At 33.3% G+C, this 18,733-nt stretch overlaps 1 long non-coding RNA gene across 1 annotated transcript in view; it reads right to left on the bottom strand.

Moving 5' to 3' along the window:
• LOC146996611 (uncharacterized) overlaps positions 1–18,062 on the bottom strand; it is a 399,265-nt gene extending 381,203 nt beyond the window's left edge. Inside the window, exon 1 of the long non-coding RNA XR_015042334.1 lies at positions 17,487–18,062. This is a non-coding gene — a long non-coding RNA (uncharacterized LOC146996611). The remainder of the gene's footprint in view (positions 1–17,486) is intronic.
• Positions 18,063–18,733: the final 671 nt, after the last annotated feature.

Here is an 18,733-nt window from a genome sequence, read left to right as displayed (position 1 = left end):
GTTTCGTCAACTTGTCTCCCCAGACTCCTACTCCATAATCCTTTCGGATATTGTCCGATACCATCTTGAGAGGATTTCAGGTCTAGCTCCCCAGTTGATTCCTGTAGTTCTGAGCATTGAATGTGTTAACTGTAAAATTTTTATCTTGGTATTCTTTAGATGCGGGAGCCAGGAGAGTCTTTTATTAATTAGAAAGCCGAGATAGTTTAGATTATCAACTGATTGTAGGGTGTGTCCGTTAAGTCGTACCGTTGGGTGTCTTAATGGTCCTTTTCTTCCTATTAACATGACTTTCGTTTTGGAGGTAGATATTTGTAGCTTATGTGCCTTTGCCCAGTTGTAAAATGTGGTTAGTGCCTCCTCAGTACGCTTTTGGACGTCACTCCTGCCTGCCACTAGAATCAGAAAGTCATCTGCGAAGGCCTGTATCCTTATCCCATCCTGTTGATTATAAAGGGAGAGGGCTGTGTCCGCCACAATATTCCAAAGAGTGGGCCCCAGGCACGAGCCCTGCGGGCAACCCTTTTCCAGATTATGCTTTGCGATGCCGTCATCTAGTGTAACTTGTATTTTCCTGTTGTCAAGGTAACTTCTCAAAATTTGAATGATCTCTATTGGAGCTTGCATTTTCGATAGACAGTTGAAGATGTCCAGCCACCATAATGCATCAAATGCTCCTTTAATATCAATAGAGACTACCATAGTGTGAAGATCATTTGCTCTGTTTTCATGTATTATTTTTAGCATATTCTTTACTGCAAGTTCAGTGCATCCTGTAGTTTCTTTTGAAATAGGAAGTGGTTGAGACGAGCTAAAATGAGCCTTTCTAACACTTTACTCAGGGCCGGGAGCAGACTGACTGGTCTGTAGGAGTGCGGTTCTTCAGAAGGTTTGTTCTTTTTCAGGAAGAGTGCTACCTCTGCTGTCTTCATTCCCAATGGGAAGTGTCTGGATCTCCAACACGCATTGAAAAGAGCAAGTAGTGCGTCTGGAAAAGATCTATAAAGAATTTTTATCATGACATTATCTATTCCATCTGGTCCTGGAGCCTTTGTGTCTTAGCATTCATGGCTGCACAGAGCTAAAAAACACAAAAATTCCAAAACAAACTGGACAGAAATACTGCAGACGATTTTATAAATTATTGGCAATTGCTTTTAAGTAAAAATAAATACCCCAAAAGATATTTTTATTGCTTACTTCAGACGATTTTTGTTGCATAGTACGTAGTGTCCCATCACTTAAGTGAGCCATTTTCTGCTCCGTTCTAAACAATTGTATTTTTATTAAATTAATATTTTAATATTTTGAGAAAATGTATTTTATGTAATAATTGTTACTAAATTTAAGTATGAAACACACCCACAAAAAATGTTACATGTTTTTTAAATTTATTTTATTGCAGTTTCCTTTTGTAAAGCACAAGTGTCCGTCCCATCACGTTTTTGAGACACTGTATGTGTTTCAATTTTTACCTCTCTATCTACATTATTCCGTGATTTATTAAGTTTTCAAATTTATACTGACTTTTTGATCACCCTGTATTTTCATACTTCAGTTATTACTGTAAGGGAGATATGGCTAGCTGATAAAATGGGTTACAGACTATAGAAAATTCCCAGATATTCGACTGAAAACTAAAACGTGGATTACAAAAGTTAATGGTAAATTATCCATAATTAAAATTATCGTTGGTACAACCTGTTAATTATTAATATTTTATACCTTCTTCCTTTTTTATGAATTTTTACGAGTTTTAACCACTTGCGCTAAAAAGACGTGCCACGCACGTCGAGACGCTTTTGTCTCAAACCGCGAGCGACGTGAATACCACGTCGATAGGCATTTATCGCAAAAATAAAAATAACGTGGTGCACACGTCGCCTAACAACGAGATTGTTTATGTTTAGGAACGTGCACGAACTCAGCTAATACACAATAATTTAATAATGTAGATTTTTTGTGGCAACAGTTATGTTTTTTATATATTGCTTTGAGCTTGATAACTCACGGATTGTTATTCTTTTTGTAATGTTTAGAATGCTAAATAAATAAGTTCGTCGTCAATTAAAAAGGTTTTCTCTGCGAAATATATTACCATTCGTCCGAAGTTATTAAATAAGTCAAGAAATGATTAATTTCAAACAGTTTATCTCGAGTTACAGCTCCGGATTGCACTCGCAGACGCGGAGCGGCGTAAATGAGACACTTTACCGCTTATTATATTGTAGCGCACGGCATCGCAACTGTGAAGTTTAATCGTAGCGCAAGTGGTTAACGAACTTTTGGCGGCTCACCCTTTATTAAGATCACTATTTGTAGGAAGTGGACAGGCACCTTTATTTCTTTCTAAACAACTTAAATTTTCAGTCCTTTATCCCGTTTCCTGTAAAACTCTAAAAATAATAATTTATATTGTCGTAAAAGACATTTGCGAGCGACTCCCAAGGGCAAAAATCAACTAAACAAATATGATTGATCAAAATACTCTCTCTTACGGCGTCTTATAATTATTCTAAATTTCATTCCCTTGTGGCCTATCCACAAGCGTAGTTAGTTGGTTACAGCCGAAAACATCGCGGCAAAAACATCGCGGATGAAAACGTCGCAGAGAAAACAAAGCAGGGCAAAAACGTCGTGCTACAAAACATCGTGGGAGAAAACATCGCAACGAGAAAACATCGCAGTTCTAAAACATCGTGGTACAAAACATCGTCGTCGAAAATATCGTGGTAAAAAATAAAGTATCTACAAATCATCGCATGACGATAACATCGCAGACATGCTTCTTTCAGGCTTTAATAACTGTAAATGGATATTCCCATATTGATTTGTGATCGCAAGATGGAAAGAAGGATAATTTTTACTTTCATACTTTTTTATTAACTAATAAATTTTTGCTGAGAAAATAAGAATGAAACTTAAGCATAGAAAATTAATGCAACTTATAGCACTTAATAGAATTTTAAACCGACATAGTTAACTAACAAAGGCCATTAATAAATAATTTTTATAAAGTTTTTACTGGTAATTTTTCATGAAAAGTATAATCTATAATTTGCATTTAATTTTTTATGCTTAAGTTTCCTTCTTACTTTTTCAGCAAACATTTATTAGTTAATAAAATATGTGAAAATAAAAATTATCCTTCTTTACATACTGCGCTTACAAATCATTATGGGAATATCCATTTACAATAATTAAAACCTGAAAAAAGCCTGTCTGCGAAGTTATCGTCATGCGATGATTTGTAGATACTTTATTTTTTACCACGATATTTTCGATGACGATGTTTTTAAACTGCGAAGTTTTTGAACCGCTTTATTTTCGACGACGATGTTTTGTAGCACGACTTTTTCGCCTTACATTGTTTTCTCCGCGACGTTTTCGTCCGCGATGTTTTTGCCGCGATGTTATCGGCGGACACCAGTTAGTTTAGCAATGGACGGTTTTCCTGCCTGTAGACTTGCAATGCAGTGAAAACGTTTTACAGTGAATGCAATTCTTTCCTTATTAGCCAACTGCTCGTCCTCGTATTACTACATATTGCAGACGGTGTTCACACATTTTTGTAACGATTTTGAAAAGATTTATATATAAACAAACCATAGAATTATATTTTCAGTCATAAACCTTTATATTATCCTTTTGTTGAACTGTCATATTAATCTTGATTTCCAAGATTTCTTTTCTTAAAGCATCAAGGTTGATTTTATCCCATTTCTCCTTCACAATCTTCCAGAGTTCATCCAATATTTTGCGATGCCGCTTATAAAGAGCTTAGTTCAAAAATCCAAATGCACAGTAATCCACAGGAGACACATCAGGGGACTTGGGTGAGATGCATTTTAAGAGAATAGCTTCAATTCCGGTTTCATGTAGCCTTTTTTCGAAAAAATAGAGCGTTATGGCTTGGAGACTTGCCCCGATGGAACTTAACATTGTGAAGATTGTTTGGATAAAGAGATGGAATTTCTTCTTTAAAAATAGGTGTTAAAATAACATATCTGATAGTAATCCGAATTAATTTTGACATTTTGTTTCCTACTTTTCTCATTTTAAGTTTTCCGTTATACAGGGTTCGTACACATTTCTGCACACGGAAATTAAGTACTTTTAAAAACTTTTAAGGACCATTAATGGAAAAAAATAAGGACCTATGAGCAAATGGGAACTGAATAAATTCAATTAAAAATATTATTCTATGCCTGAATTTCACTTTTGTAATACCATCCTAAAAATAAAATAGATCCCTAAGTAGTATGCATTATTACTAAACATGAATTAATTAACATAATTATTAATAAGTTTGAGAATAAAATAAACTTTATGCAATTTATCAAGTAGCATTAAATATTTTACACTTATAATAGTTGCGCATATTTGAAAGATAATAAATGACATTTACGTTTTACTAATAGTTAGCTTTATGTTGATTTTTTTATCTCATTTTGTCACATTTTTGGTCAGTCTAGAAGTTTAGCCAATTCTGTAACAGCAAAAAGGCAGAAATATTTTGGAAAAAAAAAAAAAAAAAAAAAGAGGAGGGAAAAAGCGTAAAATTAATTATATAGAGAAAACTGATGCATTTTCTGAGAATTTTGAATATTCTGAGACATTAAGACACAATAACACGCCGAATAAATACTAATTCAGAAGTCAAACAACAAAAATCAGCGTTATATTTACAAAATTTTCACAGGGCTAGTTTCGATGGTTTTACCGAACCACCATCTTCAGCTGCAAAACCGCTAATGAACCAGATTGGAAATAATGATTAGATAAGATAAGATTTTTGTTGTTTGACTTCTGAATTAGTATTCTGAGACAATTACATGGGAAGAACGCTTACTACGAAAAAATTAAAAAGAAGACATTTTTAATTAATTACATAGCTAATTTTGCTTTTGTTAAGAGCTGTTTCGTAGATTATGCTCTATAGCATTATAAGTTGTGTATTTTTCAGATTCAAAATATTGTATAATACGTTGCCAATACGAAACTTTATAATATGACAGCAAAAAATAAAAACGTTTTATTTTAATGTTATTTTTAAGTATAATTTCAATATGTTATGATGTTTAAAAAAAATCGTCGACAAATTTTCAGATCTGAGAATTAAAAATTTTCTATAGAAACTGATCTTACAATCGCTAAAATGTTGACAAGTCGAAAAATTTAGAACCGTTTAATAAAAGAATTCACATCCCCAAAAACGAAAATTTGTTTAACAGCTCTTTATTAGAAAATATGAATTTCCAAATGCTTATGTTTCACTTCTTGCTTAGAAACTCGAGTATCCCATCATTTATATTAGAAATAGAAACAAATTACAACCCATTCAAAAGATAATCATATATGTCAGTGAATCGCCAAAAATATTCCTCCAAAATGTTAATTCACACTCAAAATGGCAGTCATAAAAACAGACAGAAATTTCAGATGATTAAAATTAAGGACCTTCCGTTGATTTTGGCCAAAATTAAGGACTTTTAAAGACCAAAAATCGATTCCCAAAAATTTAAGGACTTTCAAGGACTCTTAAGGACCGTACGAACCCTGGTTATAAGAAAATCCTGTTATAATCATAAAACTTTTAGAAAAACTTTCCTTGTCTTCTACGAACCAGCACATTGAATCTTTTTCTCCTATTTTTTGGTAGGAAATCGATCTTTTTCTATTGCATTCAGATAAGTATATCCAAGCCTCATGATTTGTAACTGTATATTTTTCACCTACAAATAATTTTCATACAGCAATCTGCAAATAATCTTACGCCGAAAAACACGTTTCGGCGTTAGGCGATGAACATCATGTTTTTTGTTTTGAATAGCATTAATAGAGATTTTATAATTTTGTTCGGAGTTCTTACAAAGATGGATATTTTCATTGAAAAATCCGAAATTTTTCGCGATTACAATGCTTCGTACAAAGAAAGTAAAAATATCAGCTGTACTCTCTCATTGATGAGACAAGAGCAGAGAAAAATTAATAATGATGGTATTACAATGAACTCGAATTAAGTGTTCTCCTGCGTATATTTATTGCAATGAACTCGAGGTAAGTGTTGTCCTGAAAGGAGTAATATTGAAATAATTTTACTGTTTCATTTTTAATTGGATAGCAGTAAAATGTTAGCGATATCAAGTTGGAAGAATAATTACAAAGTATGAACTGTTAACTGTATCCTTTATATTTTAATGATTACTCTGATAATACACGTACTTTAGATGCCACTGCAAGACATGAAAAAACAACTAGTTATTTTACTGTAAAGTACCTGCCTGTACCTCGGCCTCTAATTTTTCTGAACTTTTCCGGACTAAAAAATGTTATTTCTCCTTTTCGAAATTCCATTCTCATTGTAGATTATTGAGTTATCATTATCTCATTGCTGTTTAACCCAAATGGTGATGGCCAACAAGGTCTATTAGTCTCAAAACAAAATTTTGAGTTGGATCAATGTAAAAGTATGAATCACGTTTCAAATTCTCGCCACCAAATATTATTGATATAAATTGAATAAAAATCTACATGAACTGTATGCTTTTCGCATTGTGAAAAACCAATGGTACCTACAGTATTTCAACGCGAGCAATGGTAACACTGTAAAGAATAAAATATTTTTATCTCCAGCACGTGAAACTGTCTATCGAAAATTCTAAGCTCGAATTTAAGCACCAGGAAGACCGACCGAATTTAGAATTTGTTTTCTTGTGTTATAAGGTATTTCTCCGGCCTTCTTAGCGTGCCTTCGTGAAATAGTGATCTGCATTCTGAGCGTGTATTCCAGAGGTCGTGGTTCGATTTCCGGAGAAGGCGTTGCTCATTTTTCATTTTTTCTGCTCCCCCAAAAATAACCTAAATTCTCTACAGCGACTCCCGAACTAAAAGGGTGGTGGATTCTCCACACCGAGGATTTGGTGACTAGGGTCACCTAAAACCCCAGTCGCCCTTTAAAGGGCGGGAGTATATAAGGTATTTCTATATAAGGTACACTCTTTTTTGATACTTCTATTAAAATTAATATTAGGAGATAATACAATCAATATTCCTTTAGTAAATAAATTATTATATATATATATATTATTATATAATAATTTATTTCCTAAACAGTATTGATTAATTGATTATATTATCTCCTAAGTTTAATTAAAGTAGAATTATTTTAAAAGTGTGTATCCATACTGGTAAGTTATATTTTGAAAGATGTTTTGAAGTAATTTGAAAGCAAAATGTTAATAATGTTTTAACGGGGACTGGAGTTAAATCATCATGAAGAATAATATTACAATTGTAAAAGGAAAAATTAAAACATGTAATTATTGTCATTGATCGGAAATTAGTTGACTTTTCAAGGGGAACAAACCAACTCCCGTTCAATGAACAATAATTGATAAAAATACGTAAATATGAAAGTGTTTCGTCTTTACTCGAGTTATAAGTTAAAGCCAAACCGGCAATTCTAGTCAGGCCAAATATTTCCCCGAATAGTTGCTACTCAAAGAACTTATTCTCATGAAGCATTTTAGTCAATTCAATTTGGAGTAAAATTCAATTACTGTAGAGAAATCCTGTAAAACTCAAGTAACCGTCCCCGACAATATCATCTTTATGTATTTGAGTACTATATTATTTGTAGAAATTAAACATTGGAAATTGTCATTATGAAATCGAAATCAAAGTAAAGTTGAAATAAACATAGAAAATTATAAAAAAGATAAATAATGCAAACTTTATAAAAACAAATCAAAGAAAACATAAAAATAATATAAAAATAATATAAATAAGATCAGTGAATGTACAGAAGATATAAAGGCCAGAAAAGTATTAAGTAACTTACATTCTTTCTAGTGGGGAAGATGGCAATGTGTTCTCTTCGTGTCTGACTCAGAAGTGTAGGGTGTCCGAAAATTCTTAGCGGCAGTAGGGGCTTTGAATAATATCAGTCGGTAAGACTTGGGTGAAGTAATTTATGGTAGTGGGTGGGACTTGGAATTCTTGAGGGATGCATTTTGTGGAGTTCTTATCTGAGAGAGACCGTCTGTTAAGATTTTTTTGAAAATACTAGTGAATGGAAATTAATTAATTTCTGGCTAATTATCGTGTCGCAATGATTAAGAATTTAAGAAAGGAAAAAGGCATTTTCGCTGTCCAAGAGCTAATAGACAGTCTAAAGGCAGGAAATAGGCCCATTTTTTTAGTAACAGTATAGTAACAGTATATGTCTGAAGACAATTAGCTTTTTACAATATATACAATTGAGTAATTACACTATATACAAATCTTTCAACTGACAGTCATCCAACTTATACCGCTTTCTCAGGTTTAGGAATAAATTATCATATCCCTATCAGTTAAATGATTTAGAGTGAGTATTTAACGCCTGCTCTTTTAAGGCAATGGTTGATAAATTGAAAGGGAATTAGATTATTTTTGAGAATTTTGATAAGGATCAAAATTTCGCGTTGTAAATCTATTGTATCTGTGCATACAGTTTTAATTCGTTGTATTTGATTAATTATAGTATTGTTAATTACTTTTTTGGAAATGTTGGAGTTCCAATTTATTAATTTGTTAGTATTGAAATTGAAGTTTCTTGTTTTGTCAAAAAGTAAAATTTTTTTGTAGTTAATGATTTGAAGATCTAGAAAGTCTATGCTATTTTGTGAATTATTAGCTTTATTAAGTTTAAGACAATTCGGATAAATGTCGGAGTTTTCAATTTTACCAAAATTATTAATTGTAATAAGGTCATCAATATATCTGTAGGTGTGTTTGTAGTAATTTAACTCTTGTGGTTGTAGATTTTTTTGGAAGTTAAATTCTTTGACAAATAAAAAGATATTACAGATCGAGGTGCTGGAATGTAAGCCCATTGGCAATCCTTTGACTTGTTTAAAAAGTTGATTTTGAAACTTGATGTAGTTATGAAAAAGTGTGCATTTTAGGTAGGTTTTCCATTTGTCAAGAGTCATGATATTGAGTATATGAGGGAAAAGTTTTGGTAGATCAAGTAGACTGGTATAGATTTCTTCTAGAGGAAGTGAGGTATATAAGTTTTCAAAATCATAGCAGTTAATGTTTTGGATGTTAATGGTATGAATGGTATTAATTACAGGAGTGTTATTATGAATGATCCAGCAATAGTTATGATTAGTGTTACAATCATTGAAAATAAATTTACAGATTTTATTAAGTTGAATTGAAAAATAATAGTCTATGTTTTTCTTGTAACTATTAGTTCCATTAGCTATAAATCTAAATTTTAATGGTGTTTTATGGAATTTGGGAATCGCATAAAGATTAGTAAATCTGTTGTAGTTTGCATTGAAAGTAATATTGAGTTTCTTATGAAAAGTTTTAATCCTGTTTATTATAGATGTTTCTGTAAGGTTGGCTGATTGATAAGTAGTTGCGTTGAGAAGTTCTTTATGAATAATCTCAGTGTAGAATTGTTTTCATATAATGCTAAAGTTATTAGTTGCTTTATCTATTTTTGTAATAGTAAAAAGCTGTTTTAATTTACTAATATCTGATGTAAGTTGCGACCAGTTCAGTGTACTTTTAAATTTATAATTATATATACGCATTTATATACTTTTGGAGCGGTCGATTGCCACCAAAAAGAGAAGTGCAAAAGTACATATGCAGTCCTATATGCAAAATTGCAACGTTCTGAGGCTACTCGTTTTTGAGTTATGCCAGATGCATTCATACATACGTAGAGACGCTAAGAAAGAGTCTCTTCTGAATCCATTTTAAATTAGTTTTATAATTCGTTTTGGAAAAAAGAGTCCTTTATTCTATTCTTACGTACAGAGGTCACGCAAAAACATCATTTAATTGCATTCGATAGCAGTCAAAATGGATATTTTCGTTGAAATACGGTCAGAGCGTAATACGTAATATAAAATATCTAATATAAATATGAAATATAATACGTGATATAAAATATGAAATCTTTGAGACATTTTGTCTAAAACTTTATTTTATTCTACTTTTACTTATTTTCTTTCTTTATAATTTTAATTTATTTATTGTTTTTAATATTACTCATTTGCAGTGCATTTGTTTGTTAGTTGTATAACTTTATTTGTAGTTTGTTAGTTGTAGAGTCGTGGTATATTTTGTGGAACACCAAGAGTTAAAATTAGAGTTCTCGGGTAAATTAGGTTTTGAAAGCTTTAAAAAATAAATATAAAGCAGCAAAAGGATGTTCCGTAAGTACCTATTTTGTTATGAGCCATTCGCTATCAGCCATCGTTCTTTTATTTCATGATAAAATTGTGAAATTCGCAAAGCCTCATACACTGAACATGTGAAAACAAACTCGTTGCATTTCTTCGCCTAATCCAAAGCGGTCAAACTTATCCTTGAACTGATTTTACAATTCAATCTTTCTTGGACTAATAGACACATGTATTAGAAATATTGCAGAGTAAAAATTGTGAAAATGCCGGGAGAATCCAGGGCTAAAGAAAGCGATCTCCCTGAGGAGAATCAGTGGATGAGTGTAGGAAAGTACACTGCCCGAGCAGTGTACGGGCAAATCAAAGATGTCCCTTTTCGCGGCAAAACAGTTAAGTAATTAACGCTGAAAGTGTGAAAGGAAATTTTTAATACTAACGCCATGCAATTTTTCCTTAAGGGTTAGTTAAAAGTGGTCTAAGCACACCTTTCGAAAAATATACACCGAAAGGACAAAATATTGTACACGAAAACCACCATTCCAACATTTTATTAAAGATTTTGCCACACTTGTTATTACATAACAGAAAATAAATATTTGAAAGCTGTGATAAGATATTATGGTCCAGCTACTCAAAAATGCTTCTCCTATAACACTCAAAATTCTTGAAGAAATCTTGTTAAAGGATTCATTCCGTAAATTATTAGCGTTGAGATGAAAATGTTACGGAAGCATCCAAAAGGAAACATGATAAAAACCGAATACTATTATGGTGATAAATACCAATCTCGGATAAGACATCTAAAAGCTATTAGTATACTGAAAGCGTATTTAACCCTTTCCGGTACGCTACCTTTTAAAGTTGGAGATTTGATTAAAAAAAAGTAGGCAGTCTAATTAGACCTAGAGAAGTACACAAGTAAAATTTTGTGAAGATAGCACTTACCGTTTAATTCTGTGGTTGTGCCCAAAGTGGTGGGCACACTGATTGAATAGAGCTTCGAAAAGAGTGCTGAAACGAGCATTGTTGTCAATGAACGAACCGAAGAGATGCGGAGAAACAAAGAATACAGACTCTCAGTTGTCCTAGATTATCGGCGAGTCCGGTCTGGGCACACCTAGGGTTCGCCGTTTGATTTTAAGCAAGATTTCAAGGTAAAAATTTAAAACTAATATAAAATAAGGGGATTAGCATACAGCCAAAAAATAACATAGAAATTTCTTTTCAAACAATTCCTTTTATACCCTCAACAAAAATCTGGAAGATTTCTTTGAAAAATGAAAGTCTTAAAAAAACTAAACATGGCTAAAATATAAGGACTGGTTTGTGTTGAGCTGCCATCTACTATAAATAAAGAAGGTTCACAGTAACCTATAAATCATTTTTCATTCAATTTTTCTGTGATTACAGAAGGAAATTTTTAGGTGTGTCCAAACCGGACACACTGTGCCGCAAAGGGTTAACCTTCCTCTTTGTAAAACTTGTCAGGCCCACCCACTGCCAAATAAATAACTGTTGGCTCACCAACAACAGCCCGCTGGACATTGGCAGTTCGATACAGATTCGTATTCCGGCAAACGGGTTACCTTCAACTGAAATATTCGCACTATTCCCCCCCCCCTCGGTTTTATTAGAAAAAAAAAGGGGGAGGAAAATACACCAGGAAATAGGGTATTAAGGTATTGTGATACTCGTTTCATAGGTCTGTCGGAAAATCTGCTTTCTCTGTACCAAAACTGCGGCAAAGCTCTGAGCTCGGTACCCAGACTCCCGGCCCGCTTCGTTCGGGGAAAAAACTGTTAATTCTAATAAATTTAGAGATTTCATATGTGCTGACATATGCACAATGTCAGCACATATGAAATCTTTTCATTTCAGTGCATTCAAGTGCAATGTAAAATCTTTTCATTTCAGTTTAACATCTCAAAAACAAATGTATCAACCCTCTAAGCGCCATGGCCGGCTTCATCCGGTCATGAGATTTTTTGTCACTTGGTATATATTATTAGCATAGAATTACGATATTTTGCTTTCTTATTTTCTTTAATAATATAAATGTCATCTTAATAAATGTAAGTTTATGAAAATAGAGCCTAAAGTAAGTAAATATACAAATTTAGCTAATAAAAGCTCTTTGAATACAAGTCTTCATGACTAATCCAAAAACCCGAGCCGTTCAGAGGGTTAAAATTTGGGGAAATTCAAAAGTAATAAAACATTAAGATCTATAAAATTTACAAATATAATCTACGTAACTTAAAGTAATAGTCAAATTCAAGAGATAAACTAAGACTACAAGATGGCTCTAACTTAAAATGACTCATAACTTATCACTGGGCTAACAATTAAATTTTCATAGCAATAATGCCAAGTAAAAGAATTACAATCTTATGAGAGTTTGAAAAACTAGTAATATGGCCTACACAGGCAGAAATACGCTCTGTCCTGTAATTCAGAAACACCATCTTAAATACTTTCTAACTGATTTACATTTCTGGTGGGGAAACGGAAAAGAGAAGTTTATACTGAAGTTCTAAATCATAATAACTCGCTAATTAAAATAACCCTTAAAATTTCCTGTCGCGCAGATAATCACGAAATTAAATAATTTTTTCGCAGGCACATTAAAATTTTTGGTAAGTTCTGATTTTAATCACTGTTCGAAATTCTTTTGTCTTACTCCTACAGAAACAACAGCAGCGTTAAGACTTCCGTACTTGTTCCTGCATAAGGGAAAATTGACCAATTCTGAAAAGTGATTAAAAACAAGTGCAGATGTTACTTTTAAAAAAGAAATCTCATCTTAACTGCCCGAAAAAAACGTTCTTTTAATCTCCATCTATCAATTAGATTGTTTTGTAGTTTAAACAAGTAGGCTACTAAACGGCTCAAGAATTGCTGAATTATTGAGAAATTAAGAGGGACCGAGGTAGGAATAACAGGCTAAAATAGAATTCTAAATTTTCATTTTTTGAAATTCAATGTCGGAAGGGGATTTCAAGTAAAGGTATTTCTGTTACGAAAAAAGGGGGGGTAAGGAAAGAGATGACAGGCATGGAAAAAATTAGAAATAATAAAAAGGCCAAAAAGCTTTTGCTACAAGTGCAAACTAAATATAACTTTTCAAACTACACATATATTCTAAAATAAATTCTGTACCAATGGTCATAATTCACAATTAAAGAGAAGAAGTTCTACATAAAAATTAACATCAATTATTTTAATGTATGTCGGATAAAAGAACTGTCATCATTGTGTAAACTTCGAAATTTGCCAAGTTATATCAATCTCTAGAGATCTAAATTAAAATTTACATTAACTTAATCATGTCCTACAAATTAAAAATGGATACAAATGCAGTTTTTCACCCAAGCCAGGCATATTTCATTGTAACGGGTTTAAAAGTTTAGGCATCCTATGCTGTTCCAAGTAGAATCTTGCTTAGTCCCTTTTCTTAACAGCGTTTAAAACTCATAAGAAACAAGTAATATCCTTTTATATCGATCACCTTAAACTCACCCATTAGCAGCCGAAAGATTATGATAATTGAATATTATAACCTGCATTCTATTCCTAAAGGAGGAGCCATGACCATTTTTTCCTAAAACGTCCTCAAAGAAAGCATCGTTTCCGTGGAAGATAGTTTTTTGGTTTTATGTGATTACGGAAAAGCCTCGAGGGCTATCTGCCTAAGGAGGGGATGCCTTCGTGGAGTACTTTCTAAGGAAATTGGCTCGTAAACACGTTACACATGGGGAAAACCATGAAAACGGCCAGGCAGCCAGCTCGTTCGCGGGATTAAGACCTCGGACCGAACTACCAGTGTTCAACGACTTTACCGCTCTGCCGCTGGTGATCGTGGAAGATAACCCTTATATGCTGGCCTCCGAGCGGTAAAAGCCACTGAACACTCGTAGTTCGGTCCGGGGTTCGAGTCCCGGCGAATGGGCTGGCTGCATGGGCATTTTCGTGGTTTTCCCATGTGTAACGTGAATACGAGCCAGTTTCCCCTAAAAAGACCTCCACGGGGCATTCCTCCCTTTCCGTGTAGTGCCTAAGGGCGGAGCACGTAATAAGCAAAAAAAAAAAAAAAAAAAACTCGTATGCTGTGCAGTATTTGATTAAAGAACTACAAAACATTTCTTTAAACTGCTCACAGAGACTCTTTATCGGCTATGTATAAAATTCATTGCCTTAATCAGCCTTATCGTAAAAAACCAGCAACGTTACATGAGAAGTAAAAATTACTGATTTTCAAAAAGTCATTAAAAACAATTGCAGATGACAATTCCTTTTCACTTTTAAGAAAGAATCCTTACCCTAACTCTACGTTTCTTTGATGACTTTTCACGCTCACAGAGATTTTAATGTACCTTTTGCTGGCACAGTAGTCATAATACTATACGGTATTTTCTCTTTTCCGCTTACACAAGTGATTTAATTGGAAGCAAATCCGGCTAGCCATCGGGAGGTCCCGAGCTCAAATCTTGGGGAGAACGTTGTACATTTTTTTTTAAATGTTTCCTACTTCCAAAAATTCCATATGACCTTACTGTGACAGCAAGAGTTTTCAAATTTATGAAATGGGTTCTTATCAATGCATTTCAAGAAGAATCACTTCTAGATATAATTTGAAAAGTATAGTTTACATTAGATATAATCTACTTCGATTTCCAAATACTAGTCTACTAGTCTAGAATTATAGTGGAAAGCTGAAAAAAAGCCTAGGACATATGGTACTATTCCGTTTTGAGGACCGTAAAAAAATCGCCAAACTATTGTTGATGCCAGTGCTACCAAAAATAATTACGGGAACTCTAACGCAAGAAAGGAAATACAATAGTAAATACCGGTTTAATCCTAGTATCCGGTGCATACGGGATTTGGCTACTTTTAGCGACTTTATGATGAGCAGTAAAAACGCGACATATACGATGAATAGTAAACAGGTCATTCAAAGAATATATATGGTTATACATAGTATATACTATGTATATACACACATAGTATATAGTGTATAGACGTTCTTTGGATCATTTTTGGTGTTGGCGATAATTTTCAAAATCGTGCCAAGGTTGCACCGTATACTAGGATTTTACCTAAATACCTATCTAAGATTTGATGTTTTAATTAGATGAAAAGTTAAATTTGGTACTTTTCCGTTTTGCCGGCGCAGGCCATTAAAGTCGCCAATAATGCTACAACCGATGCCAAACGGAATATCCTCGCTCGTAACCTTTTACGCCTCATTTTCAAAACAAATCGCAGCCATTTCTTATCAGATTGATTGTTTCTTTCAATACTGCAATACAATTACATAAAATTTTAACCAGATAGTTAAATTTTATGCACTAAGGCCATTATGCCTAAAGCCATTAAGTCAATTTGGATGCAATCACCCCGATGGCGAAAATATAGAAAAGGCAAAGTCGAAGGTTAAATTCATCAATTCTAATGAGAATGCACTAGCGAAGTAAAGCACTGCGGTTTTACATAACTTCTGAGTAAGCTATTTGTACGAATTCAAATAATTCTTTCATTTAAACTTGTATTCCAAATTAAGATTTAACTTGATGTTAATGTATATAATTACTGACAGAATAGTAGCGTAGTTTACGTGACATGAGATCACTTGGGGTTACGTGATATGAACCGGCGAATCAGGATGTTGAACCATAAAAGCATAGTAAATTCTAAAATTAATGTCTTTTTACATTATACAAAATTTTAAATGATATTAAAACGCTTATACCTTCAAAATAAAAAATTCTTAAGAACTAACATTTGTTATGTGTATACTGTATGTTGCCGCTAATAAAGTTTGCTTGGCGAGATTTGCGCCGGCGAAACGGAAAAGTGCCGTTAATTTCATATAATAAATCCTTATTATAATTTATATAAAAAAGGCTAAACATGTCTGAATGGAAGCATAAGAGTAAATAACTATTTCAGATCATTATTATAATTTATATAAAAATTGCTAAATATAACTGAATGGATGCCTGCATCGCTATTTCGCTACCAAATTATCGCTAAAGCATAATTTCATCTCGTTAATTGTTCAAACATAATTTTCTATAATAAATGATACCTTTTCTTTGAACAAATTCTATTGCAAATTTTTTGTTATGGGCAATTCCCAAATTGTTAAATCCATAGGACATTAAAAAGGGATATAAAAATTAAACTATTATTTCATGGGCGTCTTAAGAAATATAGAACTATCTAAAGTTGCGCAATTTTAAATCACGCTAGATTTGGCGAGCTCTTAAATGGGCGCTTTTGCGCATATATTTTCACTGCAATTTTTTACGGTCCTCAAAACGGAATAGTACCGGACAGGGGAATACCCAAACCCAATAGTTCCAAAATGCAAACGTTTCTCGTCTCAATAAAAGTTCTTTGGGCGATAAATTTCCCTTGCACACATAAATAACATAAATGAATCGGTGAAATAACTAATCACATAAAAGAAGAAATTTGAAAGCTTCATTAGCAAAGTCGTGTGCGTTCGTTTACTGAATAAAGTGATGTGCGAGTTTGTTCTAAAATTATTAACATGAAATATAAACTTCTGTGATGAAATTACTAATCACATAAAAGAAGAAATTTGAAAGCTTCATTAGCAAAGTCGTGTGCGTTCGTTTACTGAATAAAGTGATGTGCGAGTTTGTTCTAAAATTATTAACATGAAATATAAACTTCTGTGATGAAATTTTTGATTAAAGATACTCTTAATTCCAAAGAAATCAAAACAGCCGTTAAATACGTGTTCGCCTCCTTACTATTCTAGAAGGAAAGAATAAACAAAACAGTTTCCTATTCTTACGAATGAACGCAATCAGCACGGTGAACACTGGCGATTTTGTACAGATGAAAAGATAAAAGTTACTTATCAGATGCAAGTTAGTGGTTTTCGCGACTTTTTTAAAAAAGATTTCCAGGTACTCTTCTGTTATCAGGACCGGATTCAGAAATGGATGGAAGTGTTCATGTATGCATGTGTAAATTATGTGTGTATACACGTACGTATACATACGTACACGTGCATACATGAATATCATACATACACGTGCATACATGAACACATACATACGTACATATATACATGTGCATAAATGAACACATACAGACATATATTTCTGAATCCGGCCTCGATAACAGAACAGTGCCAATTCCCAAACTATCAATGTTTATCGTAATTCGGCAAACGTAATCAACACATGGAAAGAAAACACTTTATATTTTTAAATAATAAGCAGTAAATGATACATTAAAACATAAATCACTTACATTTTTCTCCCAATCTTTTGTAATATCCTTCTTCCCTAGTACACAGAGCTATGTGTTTCCTCTTCGAGAAGACATCACAGAACTGCATCGAGTAAGCGCGAGGAACATCGGCTATCTGCCAAACAGAATCTCATCGTTGCATCCTTTAGAGATTTTGAGACAAAGTTCTATGTTCGTGAAGAAATTTTACAACAGTTTCGCCGCCGGAAAATTCCACAAGAGCATATTTAAAAACTTACGTTTAAGGCATTGTAATATTACTACTTCTTTATAAAAGCCGTTGGAATACAACAAAGCGAAAGCATGCGAAAATGGTGACGTTGCTTGATTGAAGGATTGCTATGATCATGATTGCCTGAAGAATCGTTGTGCGCATGTTTGGCACATTCTGAAAATTTGGCGACTTCTATTTATGTGGTTGCGACAACACCTAAATATCCAGTTTCCCATAGGCCAGTTAGATGAATCATAATGGATGATTATTCTCGTAAAAGTCAATCATTGGAGGCAATGACCTGAAGGTAATACTGAGTGATAGGAGATTAAAGGTCAAGAAGATAATAGCAAAACTGAATCTATCTAAAACAGTTATTTTATGCATTCTATACGACCTCGTTCACATGAACCAAATCTGCAACCTGGGCATCTCGAGCAACTGAAAAAACGGCAACCTATCGTTTACTGTGACCAGTTGTTGCAATGCCTCGGCACAATCAGAAATATTTTTTTCATTCGATCGTAGCTGATGATGAAATACTATTCTATATTGTGACGGAATCTATGAACTGAAGAAAATCGGATGAAGCACCGCCAAGAAAAGCAAAGTACAACAATCAACGAAGATGATAAAGGTCACTATTTCTTAGAATCCTCCGGATAGACTTTACCAAAAGAAACACAGCCATTAATGGAGAATATTACGCACGCCTTTTGTATATACCATACAATCAAATTTATCCAAAAAAGCGAAAAAATGCTGAGCAGTGGAGTTTCTCCTGTCCTTAATAGTGCTCATGTCCCTTCAGCTGTAGTTCGATTGTAGAAAAAGTAAAGAGAAGCTTGACAGAACAGATCTATTCTACAAACTGAAATCTGACCTTCGTGGAAACAGATTTAACGGCGACGATGGCATGAAAAGCGCAGTTATGGAATATTTTGAGGATAAACCTTCAGATTATTTTTTCAGAAGAATACAGTTGCTCATTAAATTTCGCGACAAGTGTATCGAAGTACAACGGAGATTTTAT

This window comes from Stegodyphus dumicola, chromosome 7 (assembly GCF_044657685.1).
Source record: "Stegodyphus dumicola isolate Sdum_Otavi_A_Nest chromosome 7, ASM4465768v1".
Taxonomy (NCBI): domain Eukaryota; kingdom Metazoa; phylum Arthropoda; class Arachnida; order Araneae; family Eresidae; genus Stegodyphus; species Stegodyphus dumicola.
The sequence above is the reverse complement of the archived record's forward strand: the minus strand, read 5'-3'. Positions and strand labels throughout refer to the sequence as shown.